The sequence below is a fragment of the Diabrotica virgifera genome, chromosome 4 (assembly GCF_917563875.1).
Source record: "Diabrotica virgifera virgifera chromosome 4, PGI_DIABVI_V3a".
NCBI classification, from domain to species: domain Eukaryota; kingdom Metazoa; phylum Arthropoda; class Insecta; order Coleoptera; family Chrysomelidae; genus Diabrotica; species Diabrotica virgifera.
In genome coordinates, this window is record NC_065446.1 from 147,134,987 (window position 1) to 147,157,563 (window position 22,577).

Sequence of the window (22,577 nt, forward strand, 5' to 3'; positions counted from 1 at the left end):
ACAGTCTAATAAAATGTTCGCACTTGAAATTTTTGGATTCCTAACCTGGTTTAACTTAAAATCAACATTTTTCTATTTTGTAAATCAAATTTGAAAGTCATCAAGTAATTGGTTCTATTCATCTAAAACTTCAAATTTCTTAATTGATTTGTGGTTAAGTTTTTATTTTTAGTCAAATATTTTTCAACGATCTAGAATAACAGTAAGTAGACACAATTTTATGTGAAACATTTTTACAGACCCAGTAGTAAAGTGAATGTTCATATTATTTCTGTTTTATTTTTTTTTTAATATACTATGGTGAATGTATATTGGACAACAGATACCTAAAATCTTTATTTTTCAACGGAAATTCATGTTTAAATTAAATGCACATTGGAAAATGACAGTAAAAAGAATATACAATACAATTACTTATTTAAAAAGCAATGATAGGTACATAATTTTAAAATTCAAACAATATTACCGCTTCATTTAGCATTGCCGGATGAAAATTAAGGTTCCCATATGACGTCACGCGTTCGCCTTCCATGCGTGCGAACATACCGGTTCTCTGTGTACCGTGGTGTTGACAGGGCCGGCCTGTGACCGTGACAGATTGATGGTACTATACAGCCAGCTGCAGGAAAAATTCTTTCTTCAACTTGTGGACTTCTGAATTTGTCTAGTAGCACATTTTGGAAAAATAATCTTCTTGATGAGGCGTCAGCGGTAAAAAAATGTTACAATAAATTTTTTTTTTAAATGTTGGTTGTCTGCAAATGTGGAAACAGACAAAAAAGAACCGAATTATTCCTTCATTCTAAACAGAATAATGTTCCTTGTCAAAATATTTTGAAAATTGAAGTATTCGCGCTTTTCCTTCCAAGAACAAATACAATAACAGAACCTGTTTTTCTAGTATCAATAAAGTATGGACAACTGAAAAAACGCAGTTGAACAATAAAACTTAAAAATCTATATTAACTGTACATAATTTGAGCAAACCATGCGAAATATTTCACATTTTAATAAATAATTCGGATCTATTGCAAAGCATTCACTCGGATCAAAATTATGTTTGATAATTTGATAGCTTATTTTTTATACAAGAAATCATAATTTTGTTTAAATAAAAAATTTTCCCTCGTGATTTACTAGGGAATCTCTAACGCGAGAATTTTACTGTCATCGTTGCATTTGGTTGTCTTTTTAAAGACATATCACATGCTATGATTTTTTTGCGACGGATATTCTTGAGTTGGGATTGATTTCATGTAATCGAATGAACTATCTTTTAGTAAAGTCGTCCCAGGAACGCAACTCATAAATATTGGCGATATCATTTTAAAGTCTTCTACTTTAAAATATATAATATACGTCTGAATTGCCAATATAAATGAGTCAGATTAAATAAATTGTTAGAAGAATTTTTTACTTAGCAACAACATTTTTATTTATTTTAATAGTGTTTTGTATTTTGACAACGAAACCCGATTTAGGCTTCGAAACGTTAATAAATACATTTTTTAGTAAAATTGTGGCTTATTTCATATAGAAAATACTTAATTACAAAAAATGTAATTTGATTAAAAATTATTATGTTTAAATTATTATTTTTACAAAAAATTTTTGTCACCGATTAATAACAACTACATTTTTATTAAATTACTATTACGCCAGTCAATGGGAACAAGAATAGGATATTACCTCCGAATTATATCCTACTGAATGGATTTTAATGAAATTTGGGGCCTAGCACCTACTTATCTCCTAATTCAAAGTCTACCCTATGCCGATATGTGCTTTTTCTTGGGGGTGGTTCCCACCCCTTCTTAGGGGTGGACAATTTTTTGGTTAAAATTACCTCGGAATTCGATAGATAACATAATTCTAAGCAAGAACTGTTCTATATATTTTTTTTAGTAATCAATACTTTAAAATATTCGTGGTTGAAAATTGGCCATTTTCATTGAAACAATACCTTTTCTAACGGTTTTTTGCGAATACCTTAAAAACTATGCAGCTAACTAACAAAACTATATTAAACATTTTTGTAGGCTATAAAAAACCAAGAGGCACTTGCCTTCAGAAATCTTCTAGTTGTAATACAAAAAGAGATATGTTAGGTGAAAATAGTTTGTTTCTTGGTACATTCTCAAATTGGTGTATTCAACTTGAAATAACAGAGAAACGGTCGATTTTAGTGCCTGAATACCTTTTGTAGTGCTTGAAAAGACCTTTAAAAGGAGCTACTTTAAAGCTCCATTGCATTAAAACTAAGCGAGATATGCTGCAAACAAAATTGATAACTAATGTATTTTAAGAAAAAATGAGAAGTAATTTTAACCCCCATCCACCAAAATGTAAATGGATCGTTTTCCTTCCACAATACCTTTTATTATAGCGTTATTTATATGTTTAAAAAGTTAAACAGGTTTAAAAACGGGTTTTTGAAAAAAAAAAAAGATCAAATTATAGAGAGCATTTTTAAATTTTCTTAAAAATCTTCCTTTTGTTTTCATGTAACTTGAAAATGATAAGCGATACAGTAATGAAAAATAAAAAGGAAATTTTTATCTGAAAAAGTCCTACATTTTTGTGTGGTATCTTTTTTTCGTATCTCTTATCTTTTTCGAGTTACATGGAGGAAAAGGAAGATTTTTAAGAAAATTTAAAAATGCGCTCTGTAATTTGATCTTATTTGTTTTTCAAAAACCATTCATTTTAATCCAGTCCAACTTTTTGAACATAGAAATAACACTATAATAAAAAGTATTGCAGAAGGAAAACGATGTATTTAAATTCTGATGGGTGAGGGGTTAAATATACTTCTCATCTCTTCTTAAAATAGATTAGACATTATTTTTTGCAGAATATCTCGCTTAGTTTGAATGTACTCGACATTTAGTATTGCTCATTTTAAAGGTCTTTTCAAGCACTACAAAACTTATTAGTATCATAATATACCTAAAATCGACAGTTTCTTTGTTATTTCAAGTTGAATACACCGATTTGAGCATGCAGCAAAAAAACAAACTCTTCTTACCTACCATATCCCTCTTTGTATTGTAACTAGAAGATTTATGAAGTAACTAATCTCTTTGTTTTTTGTAACCTACAGAAATATTTTAAATAGTTTTTTTTTTGTTAGATGCATAGTTTTTAAGGCATTAGCAAAAATCTGTCCGAAAAGGTGTAATTTTTCAATGAAAATGATCAATTTTCAACCACGAATAACTCAAAAAGTATCGAGTTTTCAAAAAATAATAATGGAACAGTTTTTGCTTAAAATGGTTCTCTAGCGTTTTCTGTGGCTATTTTAACGAAAACATTTTTCACCCCCGAGAATGGGTGAGAACCACCCCCAAGATAAAAGCGCACATCAACATATGGTTGGCTTTGTTTCTTGGGCTATTCCCTACTTACTGTGAAAATATCAAGTAAATCGATGTAGTAGGATGGAATTCAGAGCCAAATACCCTCATTGACTGCCCTATATGAACTACAACAAATTGGACGAATCACGCATTGCGAATCGCGAATCGTGCATAGTGTGTAGCGAGGGAATCTCGAATTACTACGAACTACGCATCGCGCATCACGAATCGCGAATCATGCATAATATGCATCATGCGAAATAAAAAAGTAGCGAGCTTTTCGATGTATTTTATTTAGGTCTTGTTTGTAATAATAAACCCTTTTTATAAATAAATTAATAGTTTAGCTGTAGAGAAGCTGCACTATTTCGTTTTTATTCATTGATTGTATAAAGGAATCAGGTCCCAGCCTTTAAAAACGACTTGTTGGCCTTATAGTTAATCGTTTTCAAAGCCATGTTTGCAGTATCACATGTCACTCTATTAGCCTCCTTCTACATTTCATCTGTAGAACAAAATTTGATAGGTCATCAAGTTTCTAAATTAAATAGTTTTCATTTTTCTCAAAACTAAGTATTGCGGACTTATACCCTTTATACAGTAAGCGATTCAATTACAGGTGTGCCTCTCACCCACGATTTGGCTCTGGAGTTGTTAAATGATGGCAATGAGTCTGAAATAGAAGATTTAGATGACAAAAATGACGATGTTTTTAAAGTTCAAATATTTGAAAATGGCACCGATGACACGGATATTGAAGAAAGTGTATTGGATGATGAATCTGTATTGGATGAAGAACGTGTTTCTTCAACCAGCTCTTCTTCAGCAAGGAGGCAATGGAAAGACACGAAAGTTCAGCAAAAAATTTTTGTTTTATTTTAGTCAGTATATAATAGCATGTTAAAAAATTATGGAAATAATTTTTATTTGGTCCTAATAGTGTTTTACGTTTATTAAAACTTATTTTTTTATACACTTACAATCCTGCTGTAGCGGTTACGCTATTAACTAAATAAATCCCATTAAAATTTCATTAAAAAAATACCCCTCTAGAAAATCCTTGGGAGACGCCCGCGCGGATCTTACAACGACCTTTCGCTGCACAGGCGCGCCAAGAGGAACAAAATCGATTTTTGTCGATTTCAGCTTTAGTTGATCACGGTCACGAGCTCGCAATTAGGCAACACATCGCCATTATTTAAGTGACGGAGTTTGAGCAAGATTGGAAATAAAATATAACTAAAAGGTAAAAGTAGATATATCTGGACACTTATTCACATGAAAGAAAAGAGATTATAATACCGCCGATGTGTTGCTTGCTCAAGTAAGTATATTGATATATTTGTCATTATTTCGTCGTCATAAAATCAAATACACCATCCTAGAGATTCTGTTCGTTTTCTGTTATTAATTTTTATTAAGAAATAATGTAAATTCCAAATTAAAGCATAATATCCCTTAAATATTTGCAAAGAACATTGAAGGCCAAGTTTTTTTTTTCTAGTGTCAAACCTAAATTCCAATACATTTTATACCTTATCATTAAGTTTTTTTTTTTATATGTAATTTATGAAAAGTTTCCACAAGTATTAAACAGCTTTCTGTATTCTGCATTCTATGCGCAAGTTTCTGTCATGTCGGTATTTAACGTAGCTTCAGAAATTTTGACATGACATACATATACAGTATGATACATGAAAGAATACCCATGAACGAACATATAAAACACGCTGTATTTTCCTGTCACCGTGTCACACAAAAAATTGGCCAGCGTACGTAAATGTAATAATTATTGTTACATGTACTTGCACTGGACAATTTTCTTTGTGACACAGTGACAGGAAAATACAGCGTGTTTTATATGTTCGTTCATGGGTATTCTTTCATTTTTCCGACTGTACCTAACCTAATGTTTTGTCTTGGTTCCAATGCAGTGAACTGCTGTACTGGTACATAGATTCTAATAAATAATGTAATTAAATTTGACAAACTTTATTTTAGATTCCGTCACGTATTTAGACACATAGCCATTTAGTCATTTTGTCACGTCGTATATAATATTTAATAACATATAATACTTTACGTCGTACTGACCTATCTACATAAATATGCACCAGTTGGATTGCTAGCCACTGTGTGATGGTTTACCCTAGAGTGGGCTGTTTTTTTTTTGTTGGATCATACACCATACCTGATTTTTACCTCACCCAGGACATTACAGTAGGACTTATTCACCACAGCATCCTACCAGCTTTATTGTGCCAAGAGGAAATTCATTCTTATCTGGACTTCAACTTTTTAATAGGGGCTGTGATAAGATAAGTTTGTTAACCTTTTATATACTTTTGGTCACTATATAATATATTTGCTACAGTGTAAACTTTTCGTGTGCATACGAACAAGTAAACTACAATAGGTACACATATTTTTATGATAGATAGGGTTTTTGGTCGTTGTTTTTTTTTGAGTCAATATTTAAGTAATAGTTTTTGTGTAAATAAATAAAATCAGGTCTCGTTTAATATTAATTATAAATAATAGGGATGTTCACTAATTTTTAAATATAGTTAAATTCAATAGATTACAAGGTATATAAAAACGTAACAATCATAAAACTGTTTAAAAATGTATATTCTTTAAGATAAATGAGTTCATAATGTTGATTTTCTTGGAGGCTAGAAAAACGGTACCCTGCAGCGAGGCTACGGTCTGTGACGTCAGCAGTCGTAACGTCTTTGATCGACGACTAGTTGTGTATACTTATTTACCCAGTGTATTTGAATGTGCGCAGTTTTTTACGTATTTAATTATTAAAAATAAAGCCAAATAAGTGGTGTTTTGTTCCTGGGTGTGTAAATACATCAAAAAACAGTTCTGACAAGATTTTTATTACCGTTCCAGCCAATTTAAAACAGAAAAAGAAATGGTTTGTTGCAGCTAGAACTTAAAATAACTAACTTAAAGAACTAACTTAATAAAATAAACATTATAGAAGTTTTCCAGAGACTTTCGACCCTTGGTAATAATGTAATTGTTATTTCTGCATTTACATTTTTCAAAAATACTTATTAGTTTTCTCAGGATTCGAAAAAAATGAATGAATTTAAATAGCATTGGACCAAGATTTTGCACCTACCCCCTTAAAGAGTAAATGAAAAAGTTTCGGGACCTCAAATTTGTATTCCTTAAACTGGGATATTCCTAAAAACGGGATTCTAATAATACATACAGTAAAAGTAAACCTTGAAATAACTACATGTGGATGTAGGTATGACTTTATATTATATTAAAATCATTAATAATTTAGTGAAAAGATTGGTTGAAATGAAAATGTATAATACCCAAGTTCAAAAATATTTTTTACCTTGGAACAGTTGTCAACTCGAAATACGAAACAACCGAAATAAGATCTAGAGTTGAAAAGGACATAGCAACATTTAACAACATGCATGAGAAATATTTTCACCCATTGCGACATAATATCTCTCCCACTAAAAATGCGGCTGCTAAAATATTATTTCTGGTCTTGCTATATGGCGCAGAGGCCTGGACAATAATGGAAACATTAATGAAAAAGCTAGAGGCATTCGAGATGTGGGTGTACCCATGTATCCTCAAAATATCCTGGGCGACCCACACCAACGTACAGGTATTGCGTCGAATGGGAAAACAAAAAGAAATCTCTTTTACAATTAAGAAACGAAATCTTAAATATTTCGGTCATATCATGAGGCATGATAAATATCGTATACTCCAACTGATAACGCAAGGTAAAATAGAGAGCAAACGCGGACCCGGAAGAAAAGACACTCATGACTTAAAAACTTACGCCAATGATTTGGACAAAAATCGATCGAGTTATTCAGAAACGCCTCAAATGAAATTAAAATTGCCATGATGATAGCCAACGTCCACAACGGACAAGGCACATGAAGAAGAATAAAAATATTTTTAATACACCTAACCAAGGTAAAGTAATAACCAGCCAATGTATGTTACAATATGCATGCATACAACTTTCTCTATTTTTTTTTTGCGGAGTATTAAGCATTTATTTTTTTAGCTTAAAAAAGACATGGAAAATTATATGGAATATACACTCAGTAAAGCTGTGGTAGATTTATTTTTTTACAAGATGCCAATAAATCATACACCATTGTTATATCTACACTACAGTCGGTAGTTTATACGAATCTGCTTTCTGAAAACCTTCTTCCATTTTATTTGTTTATTTTTGTAAAACCCAAAATATGTCCTTACAAACAGTCTATCCACTTTAAACTAAACAAATTCACTATAAAACTCCACTTTAACCCTGATAAAACAAGAAGAGAACAAAATAAAATGACCTGAAACGTCAAACAGGTAAACAGTAACACTATGAGAATAGCGCGCGCTTGGGGTATGCAACTAGTGACGTCAGGCCAATAGAGAAGCGTTCTTGAAATTTAAAATAATGCTGGATTTCTAATAAAGATTTTTTATAGAAAGCCTTTTTCAATTTTGTTGAAATTTTGGACAATTATTCCTAGGGTGTTTCTTAATCGTTTTACATGTTTGAAATGACTTTTTAATTTTTTGTGAACATCCCTATTGTAGCTTAAAATTTGATAGAGAATCGGGGGTAAAATTTTGTCGCGGATTTTAAATAGGGAATACGTCTAGTATGTTTTTTTTGTACAGTATATAAAGAGTCACTGACCAGCTCATTTATATAGACCTTTTTGATATTTCAACGGACTTTTCCTATGGATTTTCTATTAATACCTTTACTTAGCGCAGTGTGTATTGGTTAATTGCATGTTAGTGGCTTTTTGGTCCTGTTTGACCGTTACACCACCCACTACCACTGTTATTGTGTTTCGAGTTATATGTTACATTGTTAATATACAGCGTGTCTACTTAAGTTGGAAACATATGGGAAACTTTTTTATTATTAATTTTACGAAAAAAAGTTATTCTTCATAAAAAGTTCTGCATGCTCTAAAACCTAAGATTCAATCATTAAATATCAAATTTTATCAACAATATACGAGGTATGTCAAAAAATATGAATTTCGTTCAAGGGTAAAGTACATTTATTTCTCTGAATATCGAAAATTCTTATTATGAAAAGTTGTTTGGAATTAAAAACTGAGATCAAATATGCATTTATATGCTTCTAATTGAAAAAAAAAATTCCAAACTTTTCTCAAGTTTATGGATACGTAACTTCGTTTTTATTTATTACACATAAGATAACTCTTTTATTATTACTTTTACGAAAAAAAGGTATTCTTTATAAAAATCTCTGTATGTCCTAAGCCCTAAGATGCAATCATCAGATACCACATTTTAATCATTTTATACGAGGTATGTCAAAAAATATGAATTTCACTCAGGCGTAAAGTACCTTTATTTGTCACAATATTGAAAATTGTTATTACAAAAAGTTGTTTAGAATTAAAGACAATGTTTCAATATGAAATTACATCCTTCTATTTAAAATATTGTGAAATATAAAGGTACATACTATACTCATGAGCAAAATTCATATTTTTAACACACCTCGTATAAAATTAAAAAATGTTTATATATCATGGTTGTATCTTAGTTTTTATACCATGCAGAGCTTTTTATGAAGAATAACTTTTTTCGTAAAATGAATAATAAAAGAGTTAAGTATCATATTTTTAATAAATAAAAACGATGTTGGGTATTCATAAATTTGAGAAAAATTTGTAAAATATTTTTTTCCAATTAGAAGCATGTAATTGCATATTTGATCTTAGTTTTTCATTCCAAACAACTTTCCATAATAAGAATTTTCGATATTCAGAGAAATAAAGGTACTTTACCCTTGAACGAAATTCATATTTTTTGACATACCTCGTATAATATTGATAAAATTTGATATCTAATGATTGAATCTTAGGTTTTAGAGCATGCAAAACTTTTTATGAAGAATAACTTTTTTTCGTAAAATTAATAATATAAAAGTTTCCCATATGTTTCCAACTTAAGTAGACACGCTGTATATACATATATATATATATATATATATATATATATATATATATATATATATATATATATATATATATATATATATATATATATATATATATATATATATATATATATATATTGTTATATTTCTATTTGATCTGAAAATTAAATTTTGATAATTATAAGCAGAATTCAATTTAATATAAAATATTTTCAATTTTCTCAACCACGGGCATATAAATTTAGAACAACCTGTATACAACAAATTGTTATATTTAATTTTAAGAAGTGATTAGGAGAAGCATACGAAACTCGGGACAATGCGCTTAGAATAAACAAAGTGAATGGCGCGTACCATTATCGTTGTTCGCGGAAGGTTCGATCATTAGCCTATGCTAAATAAGACTCAGTTGAAATAGATAATAGTTCATTATCGTTTTTCGCGGAAGGTTCGATCATTAGCCTATGCTAAATAAGACTCAGTTGAAATAGAGAATAGGTCATTAAATTTTGTAAATAGTAGAAAGTAATTTTAGAATGGGAATTAACTATTTCTTTTTTGAAATCCATTAAGCATATTTAGAAAGATTAAAAATTGGTTTTGAGGAATACTGCGAATGAGAGTTGGTGGTGGAAGGTTGATTTGTGAATCTGGAAGGGATATTTAGAAAGTAGGGGAATGAATGACAAATAGAGATCAGAATGTTTTGAGCTGTCGAGAAGTGAAGTCCAGTAGGAGACGGTAGTGTACGGAGAGTGAGAAAGCCGGTGTAGTTCCGTGAGTGTGGAGATCTATCGTGGAACGAGAGGTAGGCCAGGTTGAGAGTAAAGAACCTCCTTGAGCCAAGAGTGTCCCGGTAGCTGATTGCAGTTTCGAAAAAGGTAGAACACAGCATCACGACAGAAGCAGGAACGAGAGCTATACGAGCTAATCTTCAAAGGAGAACATTACTGAAAGCCAGGACGAGGTTCTGATCGCAGCCAAGGATAGCAGGAAACGGGTCTTGTGTGAAGACATTCTCAGTTCACCAGAAAAAGGTCAGTCTCATTTGTTTGGACATGAATGTATGGGTTTTTCGTATTAAATACCACATTATAAATTGAAGAACATAATCAATAATATCAGAAAAGCTTCATCAAACTTAAATAGAATTGTTGCTAATAAATCCTAATAGTTAAATGTTAATAAAAACTTTCAATTGGAAACCAAAAGGAAATAAGATTCCCATTTGTAAATGTTATGTTTAAGAATAATAAGATCTAGCACATATTAAGCGGTGATTGCCATTTAAATAAAATAAACAATATTTTGATTATAATTGTAACCCATATGTGTGTATTATTTTACTCTTTTCATTCCTATCCCGATTAGGAACCATTGAGAAATACTGAGAAGCCACGTAAGTAAGTAATTAATTTTATAATTCGCCCTGAGATTGACAACATATTGATATGTGATCTGGTTAATTAATTAAATTATTATTAATGCATTGATTAAATTAAATGACAAATAAGAATATTATCTCATATCAATAATCAAGATCACATCAACTGTCGTCCAACGTGGAAAGCATTGAAAAGTATTTCTAGTGGCAAATTTGAAGGATAGAAAGAGTAAAGCCGGTATTTGAAAATTTATATGCCTGTGGTAAAAAGTGAGATACTTACATTTGATAACATAAAAGTTTAGATCTCTTTAGGTACAAATTTTACATAACTGATTTAATATTTTATTTTTACGATATTTGCATTTGATATATTTATTGACAATTTATAATATTTGGGTGAGAAAAAGTCGTCTTGGTAACACTAGTAAAATTTCATATTTGGCGGGGATAGTACTTCTTGAAAACAAATGTCTGTGACAAGAAGCCAAAGCAAAGACAACAAAAAACAAAAAGAACATTCAGACCAAGAAGATATCTTAGACACGACAATCATGGCATCAGAACAGCAAGAATTATCAGGAATAGATAAACTATTACAACTGATGCAACTCCAGTCACAAAAAATGGATGAAGCAAAAAGGACAATGGATAAAAATCAGGAAGAAACATCAAAGTAAATGGATAAATTGGATCAAAAAATGGATGAAACACAACAAAAAATGGATGAAACACAACAAAAAATAGATGAAACACAACAAAAATTGGATCAAAAAATGGATGAAACACAACAAAAAATGGATGAAACACAACAAAAATTGGATCAAAAAATGGATGAAACACAACAAAAAATGAAACAAGCAATAGAAGAGAACAACAACAAAATGGAGGAACGCATAGGAAAGTATGAAAAGGAAGTAAAAGGATGTTTAACAACAATGAAAAACGAGATGAAAGAACAAGAAATGAAAATTCAAAGCAAAATGAAGGAGTTAACGAATTGCCAGAAAAAGGAAATAGAAAATTTGGAAAACAAGTTTGAAAACGCTATTCAAGCAATCAGAGAAGAAATGGAAAGAAAGATTGTGGAAATCAATATTCAACAGAATGTAGGAGAAAGAAGAGAAATGGTTATACATAGCACAGATGACGTGAAGATAAGGTTTGGCGGGGATGTAAGAAGATTACACCCAGTGCCGTTCATAAATAGCCTGAAAAAGAAAATACAGCACATCGGAAATTTCGAAACAGCAAAAGAAACTATCAGAAACCATCTAAAATATGAAGCAAGCCTATGGTTCGATTGCAAAGAAGAAGAATTTGACAGTTGGCAACAATTTGAACAAAAATTTTTGCATTATTTCTGGGGAAAAGTCCAACAATTGGAAATTAACAAGGAATTGCAAAATGGGAAATACAATGATAGGATGGGTATAATATCAGAAAGGACATATGCATTACAAATTTACTATAACGTAAAACATTTACAATATAATTACTCATCGGAATAATTAGTCGAACTGATTGCAAGACATTTCAAAGAAACGCTGGAAGACCATATCACATTGCAAAACTACAAAGACATAGATAGTTTATGCCAATTCCTACAAATAAGAGAATCACGTTTAAGAGAAAGAAAATCAAGAAGGTCGCGAGAAGATTACAGGCCCCGAGAAACACAGGATTACAGAGATAGAAATCAAAATAGGAGGGACTATACAAGACGAGATTTTAATCCCAGAAGGGAAAACGAAAATAGAGACAACGGAAGAGGAAATTATGAACAAAGAAATAGGCAATGGAATGAGGACAGAAATCGAGAATACCAGAATAGAAACACCAAACTCGCAAATCAAGAAAACAGAAATAATGGTAGACAAAATGAACAGGGATATCGAGAAAACCGAAACAGATCCGACAGACCAAGAGAAAATAGAAGAGAAGTAAATAATACCCAGACAGATGAATATGACGGAGAGAGACATTATGACGAAAATATAAACAACGATGAGCAACCGGCGTATTTTCACGACGGCGCTCACTAAAAACCAAAAATCAAACAGGAATCTTTTGTAACCCCAAGGAGTTTATTAAATTGGCAAGAAACAACGAAAAGAAAAATGGAGTTAATTTAAAATTTGTGGATGGATTTATCAACGAGAAACCAATTAAAATTATGATAGACAGTGGATCTGAAATAACATTGGTCAACAGAAAACTAATAGAAGAAGTTAACTTAACAAATTTAATTTACAAAATACCTAGGGTAAATTTAGTGGGCGCAAACAAACGGACATTGGCAACTATAAATGAAGGCATACGAGTAATGGTACGACTGGGTAAGAAGATGTATGCACTACAATGTGTAATAATGCCAAACATGTCACATGACATGATAGTAGGAGTTGACGAATTGGCAGAAAAACATGTAGTGATAGATTTTTAAAAAAATACGGACGAATCAGGTAAAGAACAAACAGTGGAAATTAATTTGGCAACGAAGCAAGGACAAAGAAGAAAAGGGAGAAAAAGTCAGAAAAAGACAAAAGAAAATGAAACCTGTGGCTCCTCAAAAGAAGAGTTGAGCCCAGAAGAAGAAAAATTGAGAGTATCAAAAGCAAAAGAAAACTGGGATTCCTCAAAAGAAGAGATGAGCTCAGGAGAAGAAGAAATAAAGCTAACAAATGAAAGCCAAAAAGATATGATCGAAACAGTGGCATTTGAAGAGGAGGCATATGAAAACGAGGATGCAGAATACACGGTAAAAGTATGTGAAAAATCTGAGGAAAAAGACAGAAGATTGATATGGGAAAAAGGGAAAGACAACATAATAGCCGACACTCTAACACAGGATGAGGACACTGAAAATAAGGAAACAATTACTCTACAGGTGGGACTAATTAGAGTAATACAAGAAGAAGGGGTATAAGACGTAGATTAAAGTAAGGAAATATACAGGGAGTTGGTTTTGCCTCGAGAAAATTTATTTAAAAATGCAGATAAATTTTATCGAATACAAGGCGGGGATTTGTTATATTTCTATTTGATCTGAAAATTAAATTTTGATAATTATAAGCAGAATTCAATTTAATATAAAATATTTTCAATTTTCTCAACCACGGGCATATAAATTTAGAACAACCTGTATACAACAAATTGTTATATTTAATTTTAAGAAGTGATTAGGAGAAGCATACGAAACTCGGGACAATGCGCTTAGAATAAACAAAGTGAATGGCGCGTACCATTATCGTTGTTCGCGGAAGGTTCGATCATTAGCCTATGCTAAATAAGACTCAGTTGAAATAGATAATAGTTCATTATCGTTTTTCGCGGAAGGTTCGATCATTAGCCTATGCTAAATAAGACTCAGTTGAAATAGAGAATAGGTCATTAAATTTTGTAAATAGTAGAAAGTAATTTTAGAATGGGAATTAACTATTTCTTTTTTGAAATCCATTAAGCATATTTAGAAAGATTAAAAATTGGTTTTGAGGAATACTGCGAATGAGAGTTGGTGGTGGAAGGTTGATTTGTGAATCTGGAAGGGATATTTAGAAAGTAGGGGAATGAATGACAAATAGAGATCAGAATGTTTTGAGCTGTCGAGAAGTGAAGTCCAGTAGGAGACGGTAGTGTACGGAGAGTGAGAAAGCCGGTGTAGTTCCGTGAGTGTGGAGATCTATCGTGGAACGAGAGGTAGGCCAGGTTGAGAGTAAAGAACCTCCTTGAGCCAAGAGTGTCCCGGTAGCTGATTGCAGTTTCGAAAAAGGTAGAACACAGCATCACGACAGAAGCAGGAACGAGAGCTATACGAGCTAATCTTCAAAGGAGAACATTACTGAAAGCCAGGACGAGGTTTTGATCGCAGCCAAGTATAGCAGGAAACGGGTCTTGTGTGAAGACATTCTCAGTTCACCAGAAAAAGGTCAGTCTCATTTGTTTGGACATGAATGTATGGGTTTTTTGTATTAAATACCACATTATAAATTGAAGAACATAATCAATAATATCAGAAAAGCTTCATCAAACTTAAATAGAATTGTTGCTAATAAATCCTAATAGTTAAATGTTAATAAAAACTTTCAATTGGAAACCAAAAGGAAATAAGATTCCCATTTGTAAATGTTATGTTTAAGAATAATAAGATCTAGCACATATTAAGCAGTGATTGCCATTTAAATAAAATAAACAATATTTTGATTATAATTGTAACCCATATGTGTGTATTATTTTACTCTTTTCTTTCCGATCCCGATTAGGAACCATTGAGAAATACTGAGAAGCCACGTAAGTAAGTAATTAATTTTATAATTCGCCCTGAGATTGAAAACATATTGATATGTGATCTGGTTAATTAATTAAATTATTATTAATGCATTGATTAAATTAAATAATGACAAATAAGAATATTATCTCATATCAATAATCAAGATCACATCAACATATATATATATATATATATATATATATATATATATATATATATATATATATATATATATATATATATATATATATATATATGAAATAGAGAATGTGAAAAGTTCCTTTACGAACAATTCACAATTCACACATCCACCATTTCGGACTGGGAAAAATTTTTCGAATAGAATCAAAGATCCAAACACCAGTTCTTAGAAATGTGTTTCGCCCTCTTCAACCTCTCTGGGCTCATCGGTAAAGACAAGAGGTTGAATATCTTTAGACACATTCTAATAAAAAAATTTAAAGATCTACATCTTATGTTTATTTATATATATATATATATATATATATATATATATATATATATATATATATATATATTTTTTTTTACCAATGTTTCTTGGGTTTAGGTTCATAAAAAAAGCTTGTCTATGATGTTATGACCATATTTATTGATATATTATCCGACGTTTCGGCAGGAAATCCATGCCTTTTTCAAGGATTGACTAAAACAACATTTATTGAAAGCTACAATACAATTTAAAAGAAAATCGACTTACCATGCAATCGTAAATTTAGTTTTGAAACAAGTACACAAATAGACGTCACAATTAAAATAATGTTAAAATGTTAAAGCATAGGAACGGACCCACTAAGTCATTGCGTTAAGAGAGTAATGAACTGTGTCAAAAATTATTATGGTGTTTATTGATGTTTGATTTTATGTTAAGTCAAAATAGTTGTCTTCGTCTCATAGGCGTGCTGAAATATTATATAGTTAATTTTAGATTAAGTTGAAATATACCCTATTAAGGTTTTTGACATCCCGTTTATCATTGACAGCTTTGTTATTTTTTTTAATTTCTATGGACTCTAGCAGTTCCCTCTTCTTTTTGTTGGGTTCACTTTTTAGGATTTTAGTTTTATCGAAATCAAATTTGTGTTTCTTTTCGTTTTCATGTTTTGTGAGGGCTGTAGTGTTATTTTTGTCATATTTGTGAGACCGAATTCTAGAGTTTAGTAGCTGGCTGGTTTGTCCGATATATACCCCATCGCAATTTGAACAAGGAATTTCATATACAACATGTGATTTTTTTGATTGCGGGGTTTTAGTTTTAAGTTTAGTAAAATTCCTTTTCAAGAGATTATATCCTTTGTGAGCAACTGTAATGTTATGCTTGGCTAGGAGATTCGAAAGTTGTTCAGATAACCCTTGTATGTAAGGCAAAGACATATATTTCTTCTTTTCCTTATTATTTTTGTTGTTGTTTTTGTTGTAAAATGTATGTAGTCGTGACTTGAAGGTGTTTTCAATGAGGTGATGTGGGTATGAATTAAGTGTTAGTGCTGTTTTTGCTTTTTTTATAGCATGAGGTCTATTGATGGGATCAGACAATCTGATGGCTCTGTCGGCTAGGCCAATAACTACTGATTTCTTCTGGGACAACGGGTGATGAGAGTTGAAGTTTAGGTATCTCGACGACCAGGTTTTTTTGGTGTACCATGAAGTAGTTATGATGCTGTTGTCTCGATGTAAGGTCAGGTCCAGAAAATTGATTTGACAATTTTTTTCAACTTCTAACGTGAATTTGAGTTTTTGGTGGAAGTTATTGAACTCATTTAGCAAAACATTCATTTTGTCCTCTGGTGCTGCACTTAAACAGTCATCTATGTATCGATAGAAAAAAGGAATATTGAAATCTATTTTATTCAAAACAATTTCCTCTAGGTGCTCTAGAACTAATTGGGCTATGGCGCTAGATATGCTAGCACCCATAGCGCATCCATCTGTTTGTTGGAAAATTTTGTTTTTATATATAAAATATGTTGATTTTAATGTTGTTTCGACTGCTGAAACAAATTCTTCTAGAGGGATGTCTGTAAATACTTTTATTTCATTCCACTTTTTTCTAATGATGTCTTTCGCTAAATCTATGGGAATATTGGTGTATAAAGATACAACATCGAGAGACACTAATTTATACGTTGTAGGTAAATGTATATTTTTGAGTTTAGATTTCAGGTCCTCAGCGTCTTTTAAATAGTGCGGATTTTTGTTAATTACGTTAGAAATAATGTTCTTCAAATATTTAGAAAGGTTTTCAAAAGGAGACTGAATACATGAGACAATAGGACGCAGAGGCATACCTTCTTTATGTGTTTTGGGTAGACCATATATTTTTGGAGCTACAGCATTATGTATCTTGAGAGATTTTGCGGTGTTTGGTGAGATGTAACACATTTTTTCCCATCTATCAACTAATTCGTTATTTCTTTTTTGGAAGATGTTCGTAGGGTCATTTTTCATTTCACGGTATGTTGTTTTATCATTTAACAGAGAATCCATTTTACTGTCATAGTCGTTGGATTCCATAATGACAGTTTTGTTTGTTTTATCAGGCTTCAGAACAATTAAATTTGGGTTCTCATTTAGAAAGGCTTTGGTTTTTTTAATTTTCTTATGCAATGTTTTGTCTTCAAATGAGAATTTGTTTTTGTTTTTAAAATTAGTCAAAATATTGCAACATTTTGTTCTGATATCATCCTGTACATTGCTACTTAAATTAGAAATGGAACTCTCAATTGAACAGATAATTTCTGATGTTGGAATATCATTTTTATTACGGATAGGAACTGCAAAATTATCTCCTAAACTTAAAACCTCTTGTACGTCACTGGGAATATCTACATTTGTTAAATTTTCCAACCAAGTATCTTTCATTGTATTTTTATGGTTTTTATTATTTGATCTTAACAATAGCCTATTAATTTTTTGGATGTTTCTATCTCGTGTTTGACAAAAAATACGCTCATTATATTGTATGGATATTTCTTTAAATGTATTTAAAATATCAGCTGGTAATGAATCGATTAGTTTTGCTTCCAGTTTTTCTAGGTCCGAGTCTAAAGTTTTTAATGAAATAGTGGTATCCGCTATGATTAAATTCAATGTTTGTTTCACGAATAGATTAAAAACGTTACCAAATTTACGCGCAAGGTTTACAGAATTCAAATTAATATGTTCTATACGTAAATTTAAAAAATTTGGTATTAAGTTTTCTGTTTTACATCTTAGTAGAAAAATTCTTCGATTTCTTAGATTTGTCTGTTTAGCCATTAATTTATTGTAGAATTTCATTTGTTGGACGGTTGTCCTTCCAAAATTGGTTTCAATACCACGATAGAAAGGCATAGTCAATCCTTGAAAAACGCATGGATTTCCTGCCGAAACGTCGGATAATATATCAATAAATATGGTCATAACATCATAGACAAGCTTTTTTTATGAACCTAAACCCAAGAAACATTGGTAAAAAAATATATCAAGGTTCAAGAATTAAACTCAAACAATATATGCAGGCATGGGTGAAATTATGCCTTTCTATCGTGGTATTGAAACCAATTTTGGAAGGACAACCGTCCAACAAATGAAATTCTACAATAAATTAATGGCTAAACAGACAAATCTAAGAAATCGAAGAATTTTTCTACTAAGATGTAAAACAGAAAACTTAATACCAAATTTTTTAAATTTACGTATAGAACATATTAATTTGAATTCTGTAAACCTTGCGCGTAAATTTGGTAACGTTTTTAATCTATTCGTGAAACAAACATTGAATTTAATCATAGCGGATACCACTATTTCATTAAAAACTTTAGACTCGGACCTAGAAAAACTGGAAGCAAAACTAATCGATTCATTACCAGCTGATATTTTAAATACATTTAAAGAAATATCCATACAATATAATGAGCGTATTTTTTGTCAAACACGAGATAGAAACATCCAAAAAATTAATAGGCTATTGTTAAGATCAAATAATAAAAACCATAAAAATACAATGAAAGATACTTGGTTGGAAAATTTAACAAATGTAGATATTCCCAGTGACGTACAAGAGGTTTTAAGTTTAGGAGATAATTTTGCAGTTCCTATCCGTAATAAAAATGATATTCCAACATCAGAAATTATCTGTTCAATTGAGAGTTCCATTTCTAATTTAAGTAGCAATGTACAGGATGATATCAGAACAAAATGTTGCAATATTTTGACTAATTTTAAAAACAAAAACAAATTCTCATTTGAAGACAAAACATTGCATAAGAAAAATAAAAAAACCAAAGCCTTTCTAAATGAGAACCCAAATTTAATTGTTCTGAAGCCTGATAAAACAAACAAAACTGTCATTATGGAATCCAACGACTATGACAGTAAAATGGATTCTCTGTTAAATGATAAAACAACATACCGTGAAATGAAAAATGACCCTACGAACATCTTCCAAAAAAGAAATAACGAATTAGTTGATAGATGGGAAAAAATGTGTTACATCTCACCAAACACCGCAAAATCTCTCAAGATACATAATGCTGTAGCTCCAAAAATATATGGTCTACCCAAAACACATAAAGAAGGTATGCCTCTGCGTCCTATTGTCTCATGTATTCAGTCTCCTTTTGAAAACCTTTCTAAATATTTGAAGAACATTATTTCTAACGTAATTAACAAAAATCCGCACTATTTAAAAGACGCTGAGGACCTGAAATCTAAACTCAAAAATATACATTTACCTACAACGTATAAATTAGTGTCTCTCGATGTTGTATCTTTATACACCAATATTCCCATAGATTTAGCGAAAGACATCATTAGAAAAAAGTGGAATGAAATAAAAGTATTTACAGACATCCCTCTAGAAGAATTTGTTTCAGCAGTCGAAACAACATTAAAATCAACATATTTTATATATAAAAACAAAATTTTCCAACAAACAGATGGATGCGCTATGGGTGCTAGCATATCTAGCGCCATAGCCCAATTAGTTCTAGAGCACCTAGAGGAAATTGTTTTGAATAAAATAGATTTCAATATTCCTTTTTTCTATCGATACATAGATGACTGTTTAAGTGCAGCACCAGAGGACAAAATGAATGTTTTGCTAAATGAGTTCAATAACTTCCACCAAAAACTCAAATTCACGTTAGAAGTTGAAAAAAATTGTCAAATCAATTTTCTGGACCTGACCTTACATCGAGACAACAGCATCATAACTACTTCATGGTACACCAAAAAAACCTGGTCGTCGAGATACCTAAACTTCAACTCTCATCACCCGTTGTCCCAGAAGAAATCAGTAGTTATTGGCCTAGCCGACAGAGCCATCAGATTGTCTGATTCCATCAATAGACCTCATGCTATAAAAAAAGCAAAAACAGCACTAACACTTAATTCATACCCACATCACCTCATTGAAAACACCTTCAAGTCACGACTACATACATTTTACAACAACAAAAACAACAACAAAAATAATAAGGAAAAGAAGAAATATATGTCTTTGCCTTACATACAAGGGTTATCTGAACAACTTTCGAATCTCCTAGCCAAGCATAACATTACAGTTGCTCACAAAGGATATAATCTCTTGAAAAGGAATTTTACTAAACTTAAAACTAAAACCCCGCAATCAAAAAAATCACATGTTGTATATGAAATTCCTTGTTCAAATTGCGATGGGGTATATATCGGACAAACCAGCCAGCTACTAAACTCTAGAATTCGGTCTCACAAATATGACAAAAATAACACTACAGCCCTCACAAAACATGAAAACGAAAAGAAACACAAATTTGATTTCGATAAAACTAAAATCCTAAAAAGTGAACCCAACAAAAAGAAGAGGGAACTGCTAGAGTCCATAGAAATTAAAAAAAATAACAAAGCTGTCAATGATAAACGGGATGTCAAAAACCTTAATAGGGTATATTTCAACTTAATCTAAAATTAACTATATAATATTTCAGCACGCCTATGAGACGAAGACAACTATTTTGACTTAACATAAAATCAAACATCAATAAACACCATAATAATTTTTGACACAGTTCATTACTCTCTTAACGCAATGACTTAGTGGGTCCGTTCCTATGCTTTAACATTTTAACATTATTTTAATTGTGACGTCTATTTGTGTACTTGTTTCAAAACTAAATTTACGATTGCATGGTAAGTCGATTTTCTTTTAAATTGTATTGTAGCTTTCAATAAATGTTGTTTTAGTCAATCCTTGAAAAAGGCATGGATTTCCTGCCGAAACGTCGGATAATATATCAATAAATATGGTCATAACATCATAGACAAGCCTTTTTTTATGAACCTAAACCCAAGAAACATTGGTAAAAAAATATATCAAGGTTCAAGAATTAAACTCAAACTATATATATATATATATATATATATATATATATATATATATATACATCCCGCTAGCATTATGTCATCTTTTCATGTTGCAGTCATTTGGCATCACTAAGAAATACTATCATTTTCGAATTTTAATTCGTGTATGTTTGTTGAGCGCATTTTTTAATGCCCTGTATCGTTCTCAGTTTTCTAAAATTTTGATTTTAAAAATTTAAATTATATACAAAAATTTTTACACCTCACAGCCATTTTGACTTCCACCACATAAAAATGTGTATTTGCGGACTATTTGCCGTCAGTCAACGTTGCCACGAGTTAAAAATATCGAGCGTTTGAGGCCAGGTAGAAAAGGTATATTATAAACTATATAAATGGTGGGTTCTTTACCTGTTCGGCTGGTAAGGGTCCAAATATTTTACGAGTTGAATTGTGTTTATTTTATTTCATCTGTTAAATTATAATTTTCTCATAACGACTTACAATATTTGTTTGAAAAATTAATTTTGGGTCATTGCATTTCAAATCACTCAATTTTGGAGCAAAAAAAAAATTTGGACCTCCGATTTGTCTGAAAATTGGTATATAGCTTCTGCGGGACGTAAAAATAAGATATTTAAGGTCAAAAAATCTTCTTCTTCTTTTTTTCTCAAAATGTTATTTTATTCGATTTTACAGTGATTTGGTGTTTATTTATACAAATTTCCATTTTCTCTCGTAAAGTATCAATGGAAAACATAATATTTTAATAGAAGGGACTCAAAAATGTCATTATATGGCATTATAACAAGTTACTTTTGTAACAACTGGCTGATGATTTTCTGTTGGAGTGAATGAAAAGGGAGTGGTAAACTCCAACAGAAGTAGTAAAAAGAAGAAGATCTACTTAATGTAGCCAAAGGACAAAAATGTGTGGCTTCTCCGTTGAAGAAGCTGGAGTAACTAAAATACAACTTTGTAGTAGTATTTGTATGGAAGGATGCCAAGACAAAGAATATCGAATTGATACAGGACTAGAGATGAGAAATCATTAATAGATAGATATAACTTGAATGGCTAGCTAAATATGTATGAGAAGGGCCACTTGACACTCAAGGAAGGATTCGGCCAATTTGCACGGCTATTTTTGGCCAGACAATAGATTAAAGGAAGTGACAATGATGGCTCGAAAAGAAGATATGAAGATAATGTTCAGAAAATAGATAGAGTAAA